The sequence below is a fragment of the Phoca vitulina genome, unplaced genomic scaffold, assembly GCF_004348235.1.
Source record: "Phoca vitulina isolate PV1807 unplaced genomic scaffold, GSC_HSeal_1.0 scaffold2, whole genome shotgun sequence".
NCBI lineage: Eukaryota > Metazoa > Chordata > Mammalia > Carnivora > Phocidae > Phoca > Phoca vitulina.
Window position 1 is genome coordinate 52,510,603 of NW_022589705.1, and position 20,530 is coordinate 52,531,132.

The window sequence follows — 20,530 nt, forward strand, 5'->3', positions numbered from 1 at the left end:
TTAAGGAGTTAGGACTTTGTCCTCATAACAAGAGGAAGCTATTTGAAAAGTTTTAAGCAGGTGGCGAAGTAATCCTATTTGTGGTTTAGGAAGATCACTCTGGAGTGAAGGCTTTGGGGGATTTCCAATATCCTCTACTAATACTTTTATAGATACATGTCTCCATTTCTGCTTACATATGATTAAATTTTCTCCATGAATTATGGATTATCTAGTTTATTTCATCCATTATTTCCAAGTTTCTGATGGGCTGGGGTAGGGGTTGGGGAACACTCTTTGTCACCCCATGAACTCTATTCCCTCTCTTTTTCTGCCCCGTGTTGCTAGAAATAAACCATAATGCCCCACCCCGGAGCCTAGTAATAAAATACTGGAATAATGCCACACAGAAAAAGAGGTATTTTCATTAGCGTTAAAACACTTTTTTGGAGGGAGCAAAATGGCCATAGAGGTGGCTTTAAAAGTAAGAATTTTTAACTCTGTATTTGGTTGTTTGGGTTACTAAATGATTTCTGTATTACGAGGGAGACTGATGTGTGAGTGACGGAGACATCATTGATCACTTCATTAATGGAAAAGGCTCTGGGGAAGGACAGAGATAATCCTGTTAGGGAAATCAGCATGTTCTAATTGACTTAGAAGTAGTGGGGGCAGAGGGCTCCATTTCTTCTCCTTCGCTTGCTGTCATTGGATTGAGGGCAAGCAAAGCTCTGCAGTTCTCGCCTGAGACTAGGTTTTCCGTCACCAAGGGGAGAAAGAGGGACCTGATGCTGGCCTCTTGTGGCGCCATGACTGTCTATCTGGGGCTTCCCGGGTGAAGTGTGGGTAAGGAGCAAAATGGAACTTCCTGATACTTACAGAGTTACTCTTCACTTCAGTCTGGGTTTAACACATGAGGAATGCTTTGCCTAGATTTTCCATTTTTATCACTTACTAGCTATTAAAAAGTGCACATGTTGTGTGCATGATGTATGTGGATAACAACGGATACAGCCCCTGATAGGGCTAGATCCTGACAACTCTGGAAAACAGCTCAGTTTGCCCTTGTGACTCCTTGGCCGTGTGAGCCTCCCTCTGTGGGCTTCTCTTCCTTCCTCCCATTGCTTTCATGGGATTCCCTCCCTCCTTTCTTCCCCTCCCTCCCTCCTTTCCTTCCTTCCTAACTTCCTTCCTTCCTGTCTGCCTTCCTTTCTTCCTGCCTTCCTTCCTTCCTTCCTTCCTTCCTTCCCTCCCTCCCTCCCTCCCTCCCTCCTTCCTTCCTTCCTTCCAGGAAGGGTTAGTAACTTGCAACTTAAACCCATTCCATAAACATGAGTACCAGTGAGACCTAAAAAATAAGTGAGATCCTGTACCTTAGAAGGCAAGCCATAAATAGTGATTCTATAATGTAGAAAGTTCTGAGGGTTCTAAGAGAGCAGGAGAAAGTGCTTACATTCATTGAGCAACTACTAGTGGCTACCTACTCGCTGTACGTTATTTCTTTTAATCCTTATGAAAACCTTCTGAGGTAGGAATTTTAATCCCCATTGTATTCGTGAGAAGATGATGTTCAGGGGACGCAAATAACTTGTTCAATGTCACAAAGTTCAGCTATGGCCCCAGGTCCATTTGACTCTGATACTCATGTTTATTTTACTAGTGTTTCAAAGTATAGAGAGAATATATCCAGGTTTTGCTGGGGGAGAGGGACTATGGGTAAAGGCTTCACAAAGGAGTAATACTGGAGATGGGCACTGAAGAGTAGGGTACTATTTTAGTATTTGAAAATTGGGACTTCGTAGTGAGATAAGCTTTTTAGTCAGAGAGAGGAGAAACATACAAGGAAACTTTTCACATGCATGCTAAGTGAGAGAAAGTTTCAAGTAGAGACTTCTGCTCTCCAAATAGGGTTTCTGGACCATAGCAAGATGTGTTGGGGGGAAAAAAAACAGGCTTTGAAGCCTGGCTTCAAGCCCTAGCTCCACCGTTCTTTGACTTTCTCGTGTGATCTTTGGCAAAAATAACCACTCAGAGGCTCAGTTTCTGCATCTGTAAAATGGGAATAGTGATATCTATAGTAATATCTGAGAAGATTGAAGGAGCAGATGTTTACAAGGTGCCTGGTACATGGCAGGCCCTCAGTCAATATTAGCAATTCTTAAGATAAACAGCTCCCCTTTGGGGTCCAAGTCACTGGGGTCAGCCAGGAGAAAGAAGTGAGGGCATTCCCAGACTCAGCCTGGATTTGGGTGACGGCTCTCAGAAGCAAACACAGCTCCCTCTAATGACACCCCACTTGGCCATGTCTGGGAGCGTAACCATTTCCACCTTTTATTGTATAGTTAGCAAAGCTTTTATAGGCTTCTGTTTCCTAGGAAGGCAATTTTTGAAGTGTTTATTATTTCTGGTTCTTACTCAGGTGCTTGCTCCCTCCTCTTTGCACCATTGGATGATGGGGAACGTTAGAACATTTTGGTCCGCTGAGGCCAATTTGGTATGTGCAGCAGAAGGCCTGTGATGCTCACGAGCCGAGAAGTCTGAGGAAATGGGTCTGTGGACGTGGGAAGACGCAGCCTCATAAGAATCCTGTACCGGCGCCCTGAGCCCACGGTCTCGGGCCACGGAGTCAGTGGAGTGGAAGGTGAGGCAAGCACTCACTGTACAAACTGCAGACAGGAAATGTTACCCAGAAGATCAATTTCTTTCCCCCAACACCAAAACTTACAGGAGAACAATTCTTTGCAGTACTGCAAACCCAGAGCATGTGTCTCTCCAAACCCTTCCACTGAAGCTGTGGCTTAAGTACGTGATCTGCCCCCTCCTCACTCTCTTATCTGACCTCGTCTTCTACTCTTCTCCCTTTGATCTGCTGGGCTCCAGCCACATTCATCGCTCTGCTTTTCTAGAACATTCCAGTCCTGCCCCTGCCATAGGGCCTTTGCTCTAGCTTTTCCTTCTGCCCAGAATGTTCTTTCCTGACTGCCCTGTTTAATAATGCTCCCTCATACCCTGGCACTCCTATCTTCCTCACCTGCTTCATTTTTCCAGAGCACTTATTTCTAAGTTATAATGTTAGTTACACAACTTAGTTATCCTAACTAAGTTAGAACGTTATTTTAGCATTGTTATGGATTGAATTTACTTGCCTCCCCCAAATTCATATGTTGAAGTCCTAACCCCCAGTACCTCAGAATGTGACCTTATTTGGAGGTAGGATCTTTACAGAGATAACCAAGTTCAAGTGAGGTCATTAGGATGGGCCCTAACCCAATATGACAGGTGTCCTTACACAAAGGGAAAACATAAGAAGTAAACATAGAGATACACACAGAAAGAAGACAGTGTGAAGACACACAGAGAGAAGACAGCCATCTACAAGCCAAGGACAGAGGCCTGGAACAGACCCTTCCCTGAGGGCCCTCCAAAGGAACCAATCCTGCTAACACCTGGATCTCAGACTCCCAGCCTCCAGGTGAGACAGTACATTTTTGTCGTCTAACCCACTGGATTTGTGGTAGTTCAGCCCTGGCAAACTAATATACATTCTCTGTCCTTTCCTTTTCCATAATCAAACTTCTTTTAGAACTCTTCCTGCTAGAACACAAGCTTCACAAGGCAGAGATTGTTTTCTGTCTTCATACTGATATAACCCCGGTACCAGAACGATGCCTGCCATATAGTTGCTGGTCAATAAATATTTGTCGAGTAAATCTATCAGAAGACAGAGCATTCATATATTTTCTCTCCAAGTGCCCATATCAGGAACGAAACTGGGAAGAGCAGGTCTCTGACATTATTCTCTTGGTTCTTCAATGTTGGAGTCAGAACTCCTGCGCTGTGGGCGCTATCTTCACTTCCAGTGGGTTTCAGAAACCTGAGCCATTCTTCAGAAGACCTTTAAGGATGAGGAGGGAGCAGCCCTCATCAGTGCTCCGAGAGAGTAGCTCCAGATGGAGCGTTTAGCACAAGGCTAGGGATCCAGTTACACTCGACCGCGCTGCCACGAGCACTAATAAGGCCCGACGGCCTAATAGGCTGTCCTGCGGTGAGGCTGTGTTGGGAAGAGGTTACCAGTAACAAGATTATTCTCTTGACGGTTAGCTTGGCAGGGGTCAACAGTGCTGAAAGTAGACTCAGGTCAAGGCAGAGGCTCAGGTGGAAATTCTGGGCTCCCAAGCCAGTTTCAAAAGGAGAACCACCTTCCCTTTTGGCTGGCTGCAGCAGTGAACAGTTTTCTGGAGACACAAAAGGTCCTCTTCCTTTTCTTTGGCCCTGCTCTCACACTGGCCCAAGCAAACTGAATGTATTAGCATAGTAGAACAGCTTTTATTGAGCACCTACTTATGTGGCCGGTGCCGTTCTCCCAGGAGGAGACGAAGAGGTGAGAGCCACATCAGAGAGGTATCATGAGGATGGAATTAAGTGAAATTAAATTAAATTAAATGATAAGGAATGTAAAGGTCTGGCTTCGAGTGAGCATTGGAGGGGGCTGAATTCCTTTCTTTGGCTTTTGGTGAGGGTAGTAACCTGGGGTGGAAGGCAGAGCATACTGGAAAAAGGCAAGTTGATTTTTAGTGTGTCACAGTGGCAAAGGCTCTTACGTGTTATAGGTTTCAGAGGAGGCAAGCGTCATTCGGCTAGACTGGTCAAGGGGACAAGAGTGGGCCCAGAGGCTGAGGAATATTTGGGTAAGGGGAGATGTCTGGAGGTGTATGGGTTGAGGCTGAAACCTATGTATTTTGTAGGGACAAAGGCACAGCTGTGGGTTGAAGTGTGAGCATTTGGGAGGTCTCCCAGGTAAGGCCTGGGACCAGGAAGGTGTGTGTGTGGGGGGCAGGCTCTATGTGTGTGTACTATTTCTTTAAAAATCACTTGCCTCTATGAACTACCTTCAATTATCATCTCCTTTTTCTAGCTGAGGAGATGGAGGCCCAGAGGGGGAACTTGTCCAAGGTTTCACAGACTGGAGGAGGCAGAGTCTTGCATTCTAAAACTCATGCCTTTTCCCACAAACCAAACTGTTTCCAGTCTTTCTCTTGTCAGCTGCTAGCTCCTTTCTAGCCCATGTCCTCCCAGGGTGTGGGACTACAGTCCCTTTTCTGGCAATGGAATTCCTGCTGAGGAGTGCGGCGCACTTTGCTAGGTGCCTGTGTCCCATCCCTTCACATGGTCCGTGCGACGGATGGTTGCACCTTCACTGAGACCAAACCAAGTCCGTGAAGATGTATAAGTATCTTGGGGCTGCTGTAACAAGTACTGCAAACTAGATGGCTTAAAAGAATAAAAATTTATTGTCTCACAGTTCTGGAATCAAGGTATTGGCAGGGCTACACTCACTCTGCAACCTGTAGGTGAGAATCCTGCTTTGATTCTTCCTAGCTTCTGGTCCTATTGTTGGCATTCCTCGCTTGCAAGGCCCTACTCCAATCTCAGCCTCTGTCTTCACAGGTGTGTCTCTTCTTATAAGGACTTCGATCATATTGAATTAGGGCCGACCCCAATGACTTCATCTTAACTTGATTTAACATCTGCAAAGGCCCTATTTCCATATAAAGTCACATTCACAGGTACTGGGGGTTGGGACTTCAACAGATCTTTCTAGGCAACAGAACTCGACCCATAACAGAGTACCTTCGTCAAAATCACACTACTGCCTGGGAACCTCAAATTGGATTAAATTTTGCATTTTAAAAATTTCAGCACTTTCTCAGAGTGGCTCCTTGCTTTTTTGCCCCTAGATTCTCTATATTCTTTCTCACCTCCTTGCTTTGTTTATCTAACTCACAGTTGGGATTATCCTCTTCCTTCATTTGTGCTGGGAAGTTTCTCCTTCTTTACACTCAGCTACCTCTGCAAATCATCCTCCTCGACCTGAGCCCTGCTGGCAGCTTCTTTCTCTAAACCCCATAGCAATTAGAGTCATATAATACTTAGGTTGACTATTTTACAGTTTACTAATTCCTACTTACCACTTGGTCTTATTTGCCTAACTGGGTTATAATTTTCTGATTCTCAGCAATAGAGGCTAATCACAACTCTTGCTCCAGGGTTTAGCATAGGGTGAGCACACTCTAACTCTCCATGAGCCTTGCTGGGGGCATAGTATTCATTTGTTTCAGATTCTGATTTTCTGTAAGGGTTCCTTGGATGAATACAACCACCCAGCCTAGTGACATGGAGGGCTGGGCAGTGATCTGGTAAGGCTGATGCTTACAGGAAGCCAAGCTTTGCCGGGCCCTGAATTCAGTACTTTTTCTCCTTTTGCAAGATTTGAATCATCTGGGTAATTGTCTTAACTTTCCACCTGACTTAGCCTGTGCCCACCCAGCCAAAATCACTAGAGGTTTGACTAATCTAAGGACTGGTAGACTGGAAGCTAAACTGATTACAGACCTAAGCAGGCTCAACCGGAAAATCTAAGGGCCCCTTTGTTCCAGGTGTCCTCAGAGTGGCTCCGCCTCTGGGGGATCACATTGCAGGCCCTGCTCCTGGGGAGCAAGATGCTTCTCTTTCCTCCCCAAAGGCTGGCAGGAGCCACAGAACGGTCTTTCGGCCCTGATGGCTTTAACCTTACTGACAGTACATCCTCTGTGGGGCCCTGGTTCTTCCTCCTTCTTCTTAAGCACCTCTCCCGAGACTTTCCAGGGATGGCAGTGGGGGCAGGACGGAACAGAGCCCATGTTCCCTTCCCTTTGTTTCTAGAAGTGACAGTCCCAATGTCCATGACACCCAAGAAAGTTAGCAAGAAATTGAGAATCTGAGAACTTTAGGCTGGATGATTTTGCCCAAATACATCTTGTTTGAGGAGTGGAAAACTGAGGCCTCCAGAAATGAAGCTGTGTGCTGAAGACAAACTTTACAAAGATTAGGTGACAAATGTGAGATTAGGACCCAGGTCTTCTTCCATCCAGACCAGGTCTGCTCTGCTCTCCCAGGTTGCCTTGGTCATCATGGAGCCAGGGACCCAGGCAGGGACTCTGCCCCACACAAGGAGTATGGGGGGGCGGGTGGTATTCTTCTGCATGTAGGATTCAACCCACTTGAGCTGGTCTCTGCTCACCTTTCCAGCCTGAGCTGTACCTTTCTTCCCCTTGTTAACAAAACGGTAGCTGTCCTGGCCTCATTCCCACCTCTCCACCTCCAAGGCTTCACACACTGTTCTCACAGTCTGGAGCGAGATTTTGCCCACACTTCACCTGTATAATACCAATTTATTCTCTAATTCTCAGCTTAAATGTCACTGCCTCAGAGCAATCTTCCTTGAGCTCTGTCATCTAAATAACACTCAGCATTAATTGCTTTCTTCTTCTTTTTTTTTTTAGAGAGAGGGAGATTCTCTCTCTCCCTCTCCCTCTGCCCCTACCCACCCCCTCTCTCTCAGGGGCAGAGGGAGGGGCGGAGGGAGAGGGAGAGAGAGAATCTCAAGCAGACTCCATGCCCAGTGCAGAGCCCGACCTGGGACTCCATCTCACAACCGAGATCATGACCTGAGCTGAAACCAAGAGTCGGATGCTTAACCACCTGAGCCACCCAGGCACCCCTGCATTAACTGCTTTCATAGGACTATGCATTTTCTTTCAGAGACTTGTCTGTTTATTTGAAGTCTGTGCTCTCCTACCTCACCTAGTCTGCAAGGCTCATGAGGGCAGGGACCATGGCTGCCTTGTTAACTACCATATAATCTGGATCACTCACGCACATGGTAGGTACTCTGCAGATATTTGCCAAATAAATGAATGAATGAATAAAATAAAAGACTGGCTTCTTGGATATGAGAGGGGCTGACCTGTCCACTTACTGGAGCTTTGTTATTGCTACCATGTTATATAGAACCTACTAAGTCACTGTTCAAGCAGGCTTGTGTTATGGGTCTTATTATATTCAAGCTTTTATATAAGGCAACTGAGGCTCAGAGAGGACAAGTAGCTTGCCTAAGGTCACCCACATTGTAAATGGCCATGCCTAGGTTAGAATGCAAGTTTGCCTGGCTCCAAAGCTGAATTTTGTTCATTATATTATTATTATTTATTATTATTATTATTATTATTATTATTATTATTATTATTATTATTTTGAGAGAGAGAGAGACAGAGAGACAGAGAGAGCACATGAGCAGAGGGGTGGGGGAACAGAGGAAGAGGGAGAGAGAGAATCTCCCTCTGACTCGGGGCTCGATCTCACAACCCTGAGATCATGACCTGAGCTGAAACCAAGAGTTGGATGCTTAACCAACTGAGCCACCCAGATGCTCCTGTTCATTATTTTATGGGGTTTCCTCTGTATATCAGAAACTTTCTCTGTCTATAAGAAATGTCACCATGCCCCTGTGTGCATCAAATAGTTCAGGCTTTGGCTTTCCAAAGATTGCACACCTTATCAGTGGAAGAGCAAGCTCTTGATAGAACTTTGCTGACTCTTAAGTCAGAGTTTTGCATTCCAGCTTCACACTCGGGCACCCCTTGGCTATGCACTCTATGGGGTTACAAGGCTCCTGGGCATGCACTAGCAGAACTCTGGCCTGTGTGGGGTGAAAAGAAGCCATTACAACACCCATTCACCATGAATCCTGTTTTTTATTTTATCCCTCGTAACTGAGAACAAAGCTCATTTCACCAAAATGTTCTGGTGCCAGAGGCCCAATGAAACTCCCGTTTTCAATCACTTGCACATAGTTAAGTGGAGACAGTTAGAACACTCTTAATTACTGAGCTGGTGGGTCCTGCTGACTCCTGTAAGACATTTGGAGCAGTGCAGGAAGTAAGGCTTCCTTTCCAGTTTACATCACCATTTAATCTAATTATTCCTTCCAGTTTAGCTTTCACATATTCCATCAAAGAAGAGATTGCTCATTTCCTTGTGAAACTGTATACATCGACTGTAATGTGATTTTTTTTGCCTCTCATAAGTAATCTGAGATTTCCTAACCTTCTCCCCCTACTGTATTCTCTGGTTAATGTATAAACTTGGGAGAAGTTTCTTGACAGAGAAGTCAAGAGGGTCTCACCTGGGGGAATAGTATTTACATTTCAGAGAATTTGAGAGCTCAAAGGGGCCTTTCATGTCCTCAGCTGCATTAAATCCTTCGTCTTCTAGCTAAGGAAACTGAGGCCCCAACAGGGGAAGCCAATCCCTTGTTGAACTATTCCTGAGCTCCTGCTATGTGTGAGATTCCAGGAAAAAGTAGCCCTTTTCCCTAGACCAAACCCCTGCCCTCAAGGAGCTTGTGTCCAGAGGAGAAGAGAGAAATGACTGTCATTGAAAATAATTAATGAATCTCAAATGCACAAAGTAATGTATAAAAGAAGTACAGGTTTTTTTTTTTTCAATTAAATTACAAAAATTTTATGGAAAATTCCCCGAGTGATGCTTAAAATGAATTGTAAAGAGTGAAAAAGCTTTCACTATGTAAAGAGTGGAAAAAGAGCATTCCAGGTGGAAGGAACAAGCGTATGGTTATGGCAATGGAGAGATGTCTGGAACATCTGGAGTGGGCAGATGAAGAGAGAATGCAGACAAAGAAGAAGTGAAAGTCAGGTGAGGGCCAGTCTCTGGTGGAGCCTGTATTAAGAATATCTTCTTGAGGTCATGTGTGGATACACTGTTTGCCCTTCTAAATCCAGCCTTCTGTCCTGTGCTTTGTGCCCTAGGAGGCTGACCTCTCCTTGCCCTCTGATTTCTGGTTGGGTTTGCCCCATAGGTGGCACCAGGGGAAATGAGAGTATGTGAGGAGAGAGGTTGGGGTATCATTCTCTGTGCTGCTTCCCGGCTGGGGGGTAGGCTAGCAAGACGTGCTATGGAAGACCACAATGAGGTGGTCATCTCCTATAGGTTTCCCTTCACATGTCCCTTTAGGCTTAGGGTTGGTAACATACTCTGCTCTTGCCAGTTTCAGGTCACTTCTGGTCTCTTGTTAGACTCGCCCTCTCCTGCCCTGCCTCATGATGAATAGTCCCTTCATTAAACTCCCTTCAGTGACTCCACTGGAGTTTTCCATCTGTTTCCTGCAGGGTCCTTTAAGAAGGCTCCCACTCCAAAGGGCAGCCTGCAATGTAGAAGGCCCTCAAAGTGAGGACATCAGTGATGTGCATAAGTGGCTGTAGGTGCTAAGGGTCAGATAGAGGGAGAGATAGCTGGGGGCCTAGCAGAGGATCCTCTGAAACCCCACAACCGTGCCCATGACAAAGTAAGGCATCTCTCAACACCTGGCAGGCCCAGAGATCTCAAAGCTGTCTTATGAAGGTACCTATCAAGGAGGAACTTTCCTACACATTCCCTCTACCCCGATTCCCCAGCCCTGTGCTCCAACCACTGAGGGGCCAGAAGTCAGGATAAGCAAGCTCAGGGAGGAGACGGAGGGAGAGAGACCAAACCAGGGGCACCCATTGTGTGGAGGCATGCCACCCACCTGCTACAGCCGACCCAGTAGATTGAAGTACTGACTGATATATTGGCATCTCAAAGTTGAGTTATTGTCTGAGTTGTCAGAAAAGTCATAGAATTGTCTGAGTTTTCCACCAGGTACGGGGGAATGACTTTGACTCCTACCAAACAAATTTATAGGGATTGTTGGAAATCAAACACGCATGAGTGCTTTTAGGATTACTCTCCATGTAATCTCCATGTATGTCTTCACATATTGGTCTTATGATTTTAGGAAATGCCACACAAACTAAAACCCTATTTCACTGTGTTGGGCTTGCTAGACCATGAAACTCTTTTTTTGAGTAACTCTTAGGTAACTGATGTTCCTTGCAATATGCTTTGGGGGAAAATATTGCTTCTGATACCAAATACACAAGTAAGTAAGTAAAAATAATTTTTTTTTTTCTTCTTAGGGAGAACATTGGAATAGCTGCTATGATGAAGTTCAGGCTGCTATGAGGAAGCAGTCTACCCCATGGTACGATTTTATCCTAACAATATAGTTGTAAATAAAAAATTGATGCAGAGACCAGAAAGTTATAAAAAATCATCAGAGAACATTTTGCATACTTGCCATGTTATAGAAATAGTTAAGTTACACTAATAATGTGGATGCTTTGTATTCCTTTAATGAGCTCTGAGACCCCACAGCTCATGAAGAGTCCTGGGAGGGGCCTACTGGGCATTAAAGGGAGAGTGTTAAAAGAATAATGAGTATTTGTCTACCATGTAGTAGCCATCCACATGAAATACTGTGGACTTTGCTTTTATAAAGTCATGTCATAATTTTATAATTGATTTAAAATACTTGCTAGAATCATGGCAATAAAGCAATAAATGAAAGCTAGGAAGAAAAAAATACGAGGCAAAAACTTGCCCTAGAGGGCCTTGATATTCACGTTTTTTACTTTTTTAATTTCAAGTTTTTATTTAAATTCTAGTTACTTAACACATATGGTAAAATTGGTTTCAGGTGTAGAATTTAGTGATTCATCACTTACATATAACACCCAGTGCTCATCACAACAAGTGGCCCCCTTAATACCCATCACCCATCTAACCCATATCTTGCCCACCTTCCTACTTCCCTCCATCAACCATCAGTTTGTTCTCTGTAGTTAAGAGTCTCTTATGATTTGCTTCCCTCTCTCTTTTTTCTCCCTCCCCTATGTTCATCTGTTTTCTTTCTTCTTTCTTTCTTTTTTTCTTTCTTTCTAAAGATTTTATTCATTTATTTAGAGAGAGAGTGCACGCGAGAGGGAGCAGGGCCAGAGGGAGAGGGGGAGAGAGAATCTCAAGCAGACTCTGCGCTGAGCACAGAGCCCGATGCAAGGCTTGACCCAACAACCGCAAGATCATGACCTGAGCTGAAACCAAGAGTTGGACGCTCAACCAAGCCACCCAGGCGCCCCTTCCTGTTTTGTTTCTTAAATTCCACATATAGGAGTGAAATCCTATGGTATTCGTCTTTCTCTGACTGACTTATTTCATGAAATTCCCCTTTGTATGAGTAATGACAGGCTGACAGGCAGGCCTTTGTAGACCCTTCATGTAATCCCTCAGACTTCCATTGTTTACATTTTTTACCCTCAAAGAATCAAATATTGAAGTTATGGGTGCTAGTGTAGCAACTACCACAGAGAAGGTGTTCACAACCTATTTGCTGAATGAATGATTCAGCCAGCACCTTCCTCTTACAGAGAGGACATGGACACTATTGTGCCATTTCTGTCCTTTCTCTGCTTGGCTTCATGCTGGGGACTTTATAGACTTTAAGTCTAAATGTCACAAAATCTCTGTGAGGCAGGAGTTATGATTCTTATTGTGTGGATAAGAAGGCTGAGGCCCAGAGAAGTCACACAGCTGGGACTTACCTCCCCACCAATGTAAAAGTAAAATGCAGTAAATGTACCTGTTCTTGGGTTTGTTGGACTGTTGCGCATTTAGCCTAAGACAGGAACCATAAAGCATAGAGGAGACCCATGGTACCCTCCTAAAAAGCTTTGAATGTGAGAGTTTTGGGCCCAATGGCTCTGACCACTTTAGGAAACCAAGTATAATACTTGACAGGCATTTCCCAGGCTATGAGGTTACAAGATGCTGGAAAGGAGGCCTTAGAATTGAGAGAACAAAGTAAACAGAGAATGATACATATTCCAATATTTGACAGTATTATGAAATAGGGAGGGTTTGCCTTTGGCACCCCTTCATCACCCTTTATTGCCTTCAGAATCCAAAGAGCTAGACATTTAATGGCGGGATTCTGGATATTTTTTTCTGGGCAGGATTCAAATCATTGTTTCGGGTATTCAATCTGCTTCCTTCTTATGAGCATGGCTTTTGGCATTCCTGTGAGGTTGCCAAGTTTATCTTCCCATTTAGTAAAAGACTCAATTTCTATGGTCTAGTCTTATTTTACAAAAACACACCTTAAGGCTTGGAGAACGAAGCTGAGCCAAGGTGGGGGCCAACTGCGTTCTCCTGTGACCTTCAGGCTATGTGTTCCTGATTCTTTTCTTTTTTTTTGAAAGATATTATTTATTTATTTGAGAGAGAGTGAGAGCCAGAGAGATCACGGAGGGAGAGGGTGAGGGAGAAGCAGACTTGCCACTGAGCAGAGAGCCTGATGTGGGGCTCGATCCCAGGACTCTGAGATCATGACCTGAGCCGAAGGCAGATGCTAAACTGACTGAGCCTCCCAGGTGCCCCAATGCATTCCTGATTCTTGGGGAATGCCATCACTCATATTTTTGTTCCTTTACTCAGGTACACTGGGAGTGTTTCTTTCTTTTATTTTTTGGGGGGATATTTCTTTAAATGAAGCTTATTTAAACAGATCATGTTTACAATCTCTCCCTCCTCCATTACCAGTTCGGACCTCATCTCCTACTATGTTCTCCCCATTCACTCTGTTCCAGCCACATGGCCTCCTTGATGTTCCTGGGGTGTACTAAGCAGGCTTTACCTTAGCCTTTACACTGGCTGTTCCCTCTTCCCCAAGACACCTGCACAGCTTAGCCCTCACCTCCCTCAGCATCTGACTCCAATGTCAACTTTTTAGACTCAACTTTCCTGACCACCCCATTTTAAGTTGGACCCTTTCCTCACCCAGTACTCCTTTCTCCCCCTTTCCCTATTGTATCTGCTGTACTCAGAACAATGCCTGATGCAGAGAAGTACTCAATAAGTATTTTGAATAAATTAATGAATTCAAGCAGTTCTGCTTTAATTAGATTTTCAGCAGCCACTCAAAATTCTGAAATGCCTAAGCCTAGGTGGCACTGTTCCTGCTGCTCAAACACTTCCCATCTTTATTAAGCTCCTTCCTGCTGTTCAGCTTGAGGCTAACAGGGTCGAAGAGGAAGATAGCCTTCACCAACTGTGAAATGCTAGGAATGGCTGTATATCTTTTTTTTTTTTTTAATGTTTTATTTATTTATTCATGAGAGTCAGAGAGAGAGAGAGAGGCAGAGGCAGAGGGAGAAGCAGGTTCCCCCACTGAGCAGAGAGCCCGATGCGGGACTCGATCCCAGGACCCTGGGATCATGACCTGAGCTGAAGGCAGACGCTTAACCATCTGAGCCACCCAGGCGCCCCTGGCTGTATATCTTGAATAAATACTTTTCTACTTTATTTATTTTTTAAAGATTTATTTATTTATTTATTTGAGAGAGAGAGAGAGAGAGAGAGTGAGAGAGAGATAGAACATAAGCAGGGAGGAGGGGCAGAGGGAGAGGGAGAAGCAGGCTCCCCACTGAGCAAGGAGCCCGATGCGGGGCTCGATCCCAGGACCCTGGGATCATGACCTGAGCCGAAGGCAGACACTTAATCGACTGAGCCACCCAGGCGCCCCAATACTTTTCCACTTTAAACACTCTTCATCAATCCACTCACATTCCAAATAAGGCTGACTGAAAAGAACCAACAGCTCCTAGTTGAGTTTGGTCTTCAATGTTGAGTCAAAATTTAAGTCAACCTTCATTTTCATTAATCTTTATTTTATGGTCAAGAGAGGGAGGTAGGGAGCTAGAGCATTTGGGTCTAAATCCTTGTTCTACCGTATATTGGCTGGGTCTTGGATAAACTTCTTTACCTCTCAGTCCTCAGTTCCTCGTTAGTAAAGGGAGGACAGTAGCAGCTACTTCATGGGGTTGTGGTGAGAATTAACCAGGTTAACGTGTGTGAAGCACTTAGAACCGTACGTGTTCAGCAAGTGTTAGGGATCTTCCTATGAGTCATCAGAGGAGAATCCTGTCATCTTCCTGTTGAGTATAAGTGGAGGTGATGCAGCCCCCCTCCCTCCTTCACCCCCTTGGCTATCCACATTAGCTGCAGACCCCGGCTCTGGTGGGTGTAATGATTTCCGGGGTCTTATATCGATGTAGCAGAAGGAGGCAAGGAGCCAGACGTGCCCAATAAAAGCAGGTCACCAAAAACAACTCTCTGGCCAGCCTGGCTGGGCCCCCAGCGGTCATCCCTGCCCAGGGGCATCCCTACCCCCCGCCCCGGTAGCCACTGCCTGTGGACTCCCCGTGCCTGCAGCCGGAGAAAAGACCACACTCGGTGCTCTTGCCAAGTGATGGGTGAGAGGCAGGCTGGTGCCTGGCCCAGCCCCGTGACACAGGAGCCTGTTGCCCCAACTGAGATAATTTTCTTGTCACAAGGCCTGAAATCCTCACTCGAAGTCCTCTTCAAACTGGTGTTCTGAAACAGGGCCAAGTCCCCAAGCCTGAGTTTCCAGGCTGGGGAGCTGGTGTTCCCTCAAATGCACCTTTCTAAGAAAAAGAAAAAAACTTAATACAGCTATACAGCTTGCCAGGGAGAATTAAGTGTCAGTGTCTTTTTTTTTTTTCCTTTTTCTTTTTTCTTTTTTAAATTGGCTATTTGGATGTAGACAGGAAGCTTCAGAATCTTTTGCAAAAACAGGAGGAAAAAAAAAAAAGAGAAAAGAAATCCCCTACCTCCCTGGGGAGACATTTGAGGAACAGTCCAGCCTGAGGGAAGTTTGAATGCCAAGAAAGCCGTGTTCTGAGCTAGTCCAAATGTGGGCACGGTGGGCAAGACTTGGGCAGCTGCATAGCTACTGCTCAGCTTCCTATTCAAACCCACTCTGGCAGAGAGGAAATGTTCTTTCTTTTTTCTTTCATCACTTTCTTTTAAAGGAAAGAAAAAAAAAACCACCACGAAAGATCCAGAGACGTACTGATGTCACCGAGAGGGGAGACCTAGGTCATAATCAAAAGTTGGTTTCAGGGGAACCTCCCCACCCCCGCCTCCCCTCCCCCACCCCACTCCCACCCCCACCCTACAATAAAAGCTTGGCTCTAAAAGGCAGCTCAGACAATGGATCAGATGCCAAACCATGTGAAGTGCCCAGAGGCAACTCCAAAACACCCGGCCCACCAGCGGGTAGAGGCTGCCAAGGAGCCAGATGCTATAGCTTTAAAAATATCTTCAGCTGCTCGGCATCTGCAGTTGCAGAAGGAGCCGGCCGGGGCTGGGACAGCCGGGCAGGCGGCAGCAACCCCCCTGTATGTAATGGAGAGCGCCTCCAACCACGGGGCTGCCCATTTGGCCTTGTTAAATCACCCCCAGCATATGGTGAGAGACATCTGCCCAGGATTTGGACCTCACAGACTGGAAGAGGAAGGCTCCACACAGACACTCTGAGGCTGGAGAGGGTGGAGGCAGCTGGGAAGGCATTTCTAAGGCCACGGGCCTCATTTCACAGAGGAGGATTCTGAGAAAGAAGGGGCTGGCTCAAGGTCATGCAATAGCCTACTGTTGGATCTGTAGGGGACAATTCATTCCGGTTCTTTGAGCCTCTGTTTATTTATCTGTGAAGTGGGGTAAACATATAGCTTACGGGCTAATGTGGGGGTTAGATGAAATCATTGAAGGGAATGGGCCCTGCTCAATACATTTCAGTGGAATATATTTCTCATTCTTTCAGTTCTAAAAGTCAAAGGCAGCCACTGACAATGTTACGTTTTCAAGAGGCTTCAGAAAAGATCCAATACTTTCCCAAATCCTTCTCTAGCTGCTTAGTGCTGGAGGAAACTGCATCCTTCCGACTACTATTTGAGTACAATTACAATGCAGTCTCACTTGCATGGATAAAAACGTCAACTGTGGAAGGTTTACTTCTAGGTAAGTTTCTTTTTTTAGGGGCAGTCGTGAATTTCAGTGCCCACTTTGTGGGAAGACTTAGAAACTAGGAAAACTAGGAGGGGAGCCAACATCTTCATTGGAAAGCAGCCCTGAGCCTCTCAGAGCCATCTCATTTCCCTCTACCTCAAACCTCAACTTCAAAATGGAAATTATGGTTTTGTTTTTCCTTTTTGGCTTCCAGATCACACTCCGCGATTATCTTTGCACCACTACCCTCCCATTAAAAAAAGCCACTAGGAAGTAAATTCTTAAGGAGGGCAGTGGCCCAGGCTGGAATGTAGTGGGGAAATATACTCCCAAAGTGGCATGAAACAAGGAGAAATTCACACAGAAATCCTTGTGGACGTTGGCTCTGCATGAACACCCGAGGTGACTGGAGGTACACCACTCTTCCCGCCTTGCATACAAACACTTCATGAATACCTCTGAAGAATATGACCTACCCTTGGAAGTATCCAGAATCCCTCCCAGATCAAATCTAAAGACTTCCCTATGCAGTGACATTATTACTCTTTCTTTAGGACCAGAAATATTTGTGACGGCCTTACCAGTCTTTATTTTCACCTGTCTGCAATCCCAACAGCTTCTAACTCCCCATTAGAGAGACCAGTGGTTCCAGGTTCCACTGTAGATGCGGGACGTATGACTGGGTAAGTTTTGGTTTAAGGATGGGCCATAGGACCTACATGGATCCAGAGTGACTCTTTTTTTTGTTGTTGTTGTTGGGAATGCTGGGACTCTTTCTTGTTCCATATGAATGGTGAAGTAACTCAGAAAGATTCCTGCCTTAGGAGTCCAAGAAAGGCAAAATGGAGAAACTGGGTGACTCCGTGTTTCTGGATCAAGCCATGACTGAAGACAGTGCTACCTTTGGACTTTTTACTTGTAAGAGCATTTTATAATTTACATATATTTATATGTATAATATGCATATTATATTTGTAATTTAAGCCTGTTGGAGTCGTATTTTCCATATTGAACAACTGAAAATATCCAGATGTGCTCAGGGAGCCCTAAGAGATTATAGACATTTGGCCCTGGCTTATCTTTAGTTTGTCAATTAAGACTTAAAGTCTTGTTGGTTTGTCACATATGTTATATGGCAAAGCCATTAGACCTGGTGGCCGAATGTGCAGATTTTGCTCTTATAGCATGAATAAGATAGTCTTCTTGGATTGGGAATGAGGATAAGTGGGGGCAAGTCTTCATCTGCCACCAAAAATGCCTTTCTGGTCCTTCATTTCTCCACTTGGACTGACAAGTGTGTTGTATTACGTTAGGATTTGGCAAACCTCAATCATTTATCTATTACTGTTATAATCTTTTCTATATTCCTCTGTGTTACTAGTTACCTAATATTTTTCTTTAAATTAGCCCATTTCCTTAATTTTATAAATCATTTAAGAGTAAGATAAAGTGTATATTATTAAAAAAATGGAAAAGCCAATGTTTAATACATGTATAAATAAGTACATAGTTATTAACATAAAAAGGGCTTGTGTACCACCTAAAATTACCTTGCATATGATCCATTGGGAAAGTCTAGGAGTTGATCAGTGGTTTTCAAGCTGTGTTTTTATGGGCTAACTTATTTAAATTTAAATTATTTGCAGTGTTACATGCGAATTTAATTTTGTAACACATTTTTAACTATTTTGATAATTGAAATAAAAATCCATGAATCTACTTAAGTCTATGTGTATACATAATATATTTATTTATTTATTTTTTAAAGATTTTATTTATTTGAGAGACAGAGAGAGACAGAGAACATGAGCAGCAGGGGTAAGGACAGAAGGAGAGGGAAAAGCAGACTCCCTGCTGAGCAGGGAGCCCATGTGGGGCTTGATCTCAGGACCCTGAGATCATGACCTGAGCTGAAGTCAGATGCTTAACTGACTGAGCCACCCAGGCGCCCCTACCTATTATATTTATATTAGAGACCACCATCATAATTATTTGTGCTGATAGGTTACTAATTTTTGTATGAGCTCAGAAGAAAACTTAAACAATATCTATGGATATATTTAATTTTATTTCAGAAATAATTCTCATCAAAATTTTAATACAGAAGAAGACAAATCACAAACGGGTTAACAATCGCAATACCCACAGAATCCCTTTGATGTTAAAAAAATAATAATACATGTCTGTATATACATTCTAATTTCTTACAAATATGTCACTGATTAGGACTACTGTAGCTCTGCAGGGGTCTTTCTGGAATTCAGATTTTTACCCTAAAATTGTATGAGTGAGTCACAGATACCCCAAATAAATGTCAAGTTAACATCAGATCAGTTGCTTTGGCCAATCCTTTTATCAAACTGTAACATTCTAATGCAGAAACTTCAGACATGCTGATCTCCATGATTCACATTATGGACCACTTTAGAGTTAGTGTAAATTTTGGGCTCCTCCCGTCTGATTTTCATATTTATGTCAAAGAATACAGAGAACCATCATAAGTGTTGTTACTGATTCAACTCTGAAACTGAAATGTCTCGCTATCCTGCCTTCAAGCTTCTGGCCGAGATTAAATGAAGAGTATCTTGAGATTGTGAGTCAAGCTGTTAACAAAAAACAAACAAACAAAAAGCCCACAGATGTTACCACTTTCGCTACTTATCGGTGCAATCAGAATTTTCGTAATGCCACGTATGCAAAACAAAACACCGAAATAAAGACGATACTGGGGCTATGACTGCAAACATCACCTATCACTCCAGTATTAAATGTTGGGGCTGAATCTGAATAAACTCATTGCTCTTTATGGTGGAACTTGAAGAAGTAAATGTTTTCAGTTTGACATTATAAAACAGCATTTTCTCAATATGATATCAATATATATGTCCACACAAGCAAACACACATCCACATGCATGTATACACACTCAGTTATTCTGAAAACCACATGATCTTTAAGGTGTTCTTCCAGCTCTAAAAATAAAGTCCTTGTTTCCCCCTTGGGCTGAGAAACCTCAAAGCTGTGGTTGGGAAAAAGAATACAGAAACAACAGGTAACATTTGTACAGTGCTTTTCAGATGCACAAAGTGCTTTCACTTGAAGGAAGAATGTGAATCTCAACCTTGAACCTTAATCTTACTTTTTCTGTGAAGCTCCCCCCCCTCATCCCCCAGGCAACATTGCACTACCCCAAGACACACCGTTTTGGAATTGTTCCTTTGCACGCTTGCCCCTGCCCCAGGACTGTGAATGCCTCAAAGGAACAGACCATACCTTGCTCATTGTTGTATTTTCTGTGCCTAGTCTTGTGTGCAGTATCTGCTTAATAAATGTTCTGATGCTTCAATGAATGAATGATTCTGTGGGATCCAATAGAAAAACTGAGCCCTGGATGATTAAGTTCTTTTTCCTTTTTTTTTTTTTCCCCATCAGCTCAGCACATGTCTTCTCCATCAGGAATATTTATTAAGTAACAGCATATGTTGTCCTCATCAAGGAATATTTATTAAGCAACAAATTTGCACATAAAATTTGGCAAGGTACCACTTGTTCTGACATCCATCCTCTCCTCTATCCAAGTTCATTTCCTTAAAAGCTTTCCTCAGTCTATTTCCTTGAACTCTTATCAGTACCCATCTGACCCATCCCTACCTCTGGGCCTCTGTGCTGTGTTTCTCTCCCCCTGGAACACCTTTCCTCATCATTTCTGGACGGTCATTATTACCTGCACTCGAATCCTTTCTCAGGGTCTCTTTTGGCCCAGCCCTAGCTGGAGGTAATGGAATTCAGATATGCCATTTCCTGAGACTCTCCAATGGAACGTATCACTCTTTTACTACATAATAGTCACTTAGAAACAGGCCTTCTTTCCTCTTCAGGATTTTGCTCTCCGTGGGGCAAGAATTTGCACCAAATTATTTTTGTGTTTATCAGAACACCCAAAGCCTGTAGTAGATGCTGGAAAAATATTTGGTGAAAGAATAATGTCTAT

At 44.0% G+C, this 20,530-nt stretch overlaps 1 protein-coding gene and 1 long non-coding RNA gene across 4 annotated transcripts in view; one reads left to right on the forward strand and one right to left on the reverse strand.

Annotated features, from left to right (window-relative positions):
- Positions 1–20,530, reverse strand: part of NFIA (nuclear factor I A) — a 562,687-nt gene that overhangs the window by 508,280 nt on the left and 33,877 nt on the right. The gene's annotated exons all lie outside the window — the stretch shown is intronic.
- Positions 2,403–17,940, forward strand: LOC116646749. 2 transcript variants are annotated; one of them, XR_004302200.1, is made up of 4 exons: positions 2,403–2,620; positions 7,561–7,681; positions 10,815–10,879; positions 16,754–17,940. It is a non-coding gene; the product is annotated as an uncharacterized LOC116646749 (long non-coding RNA). The 2 variants fall into 2 exon arrangements; XR_004302203.1 differs by lacking the exon at positions 2,403–2,620 and adding an exon at positions 3,314–3,451.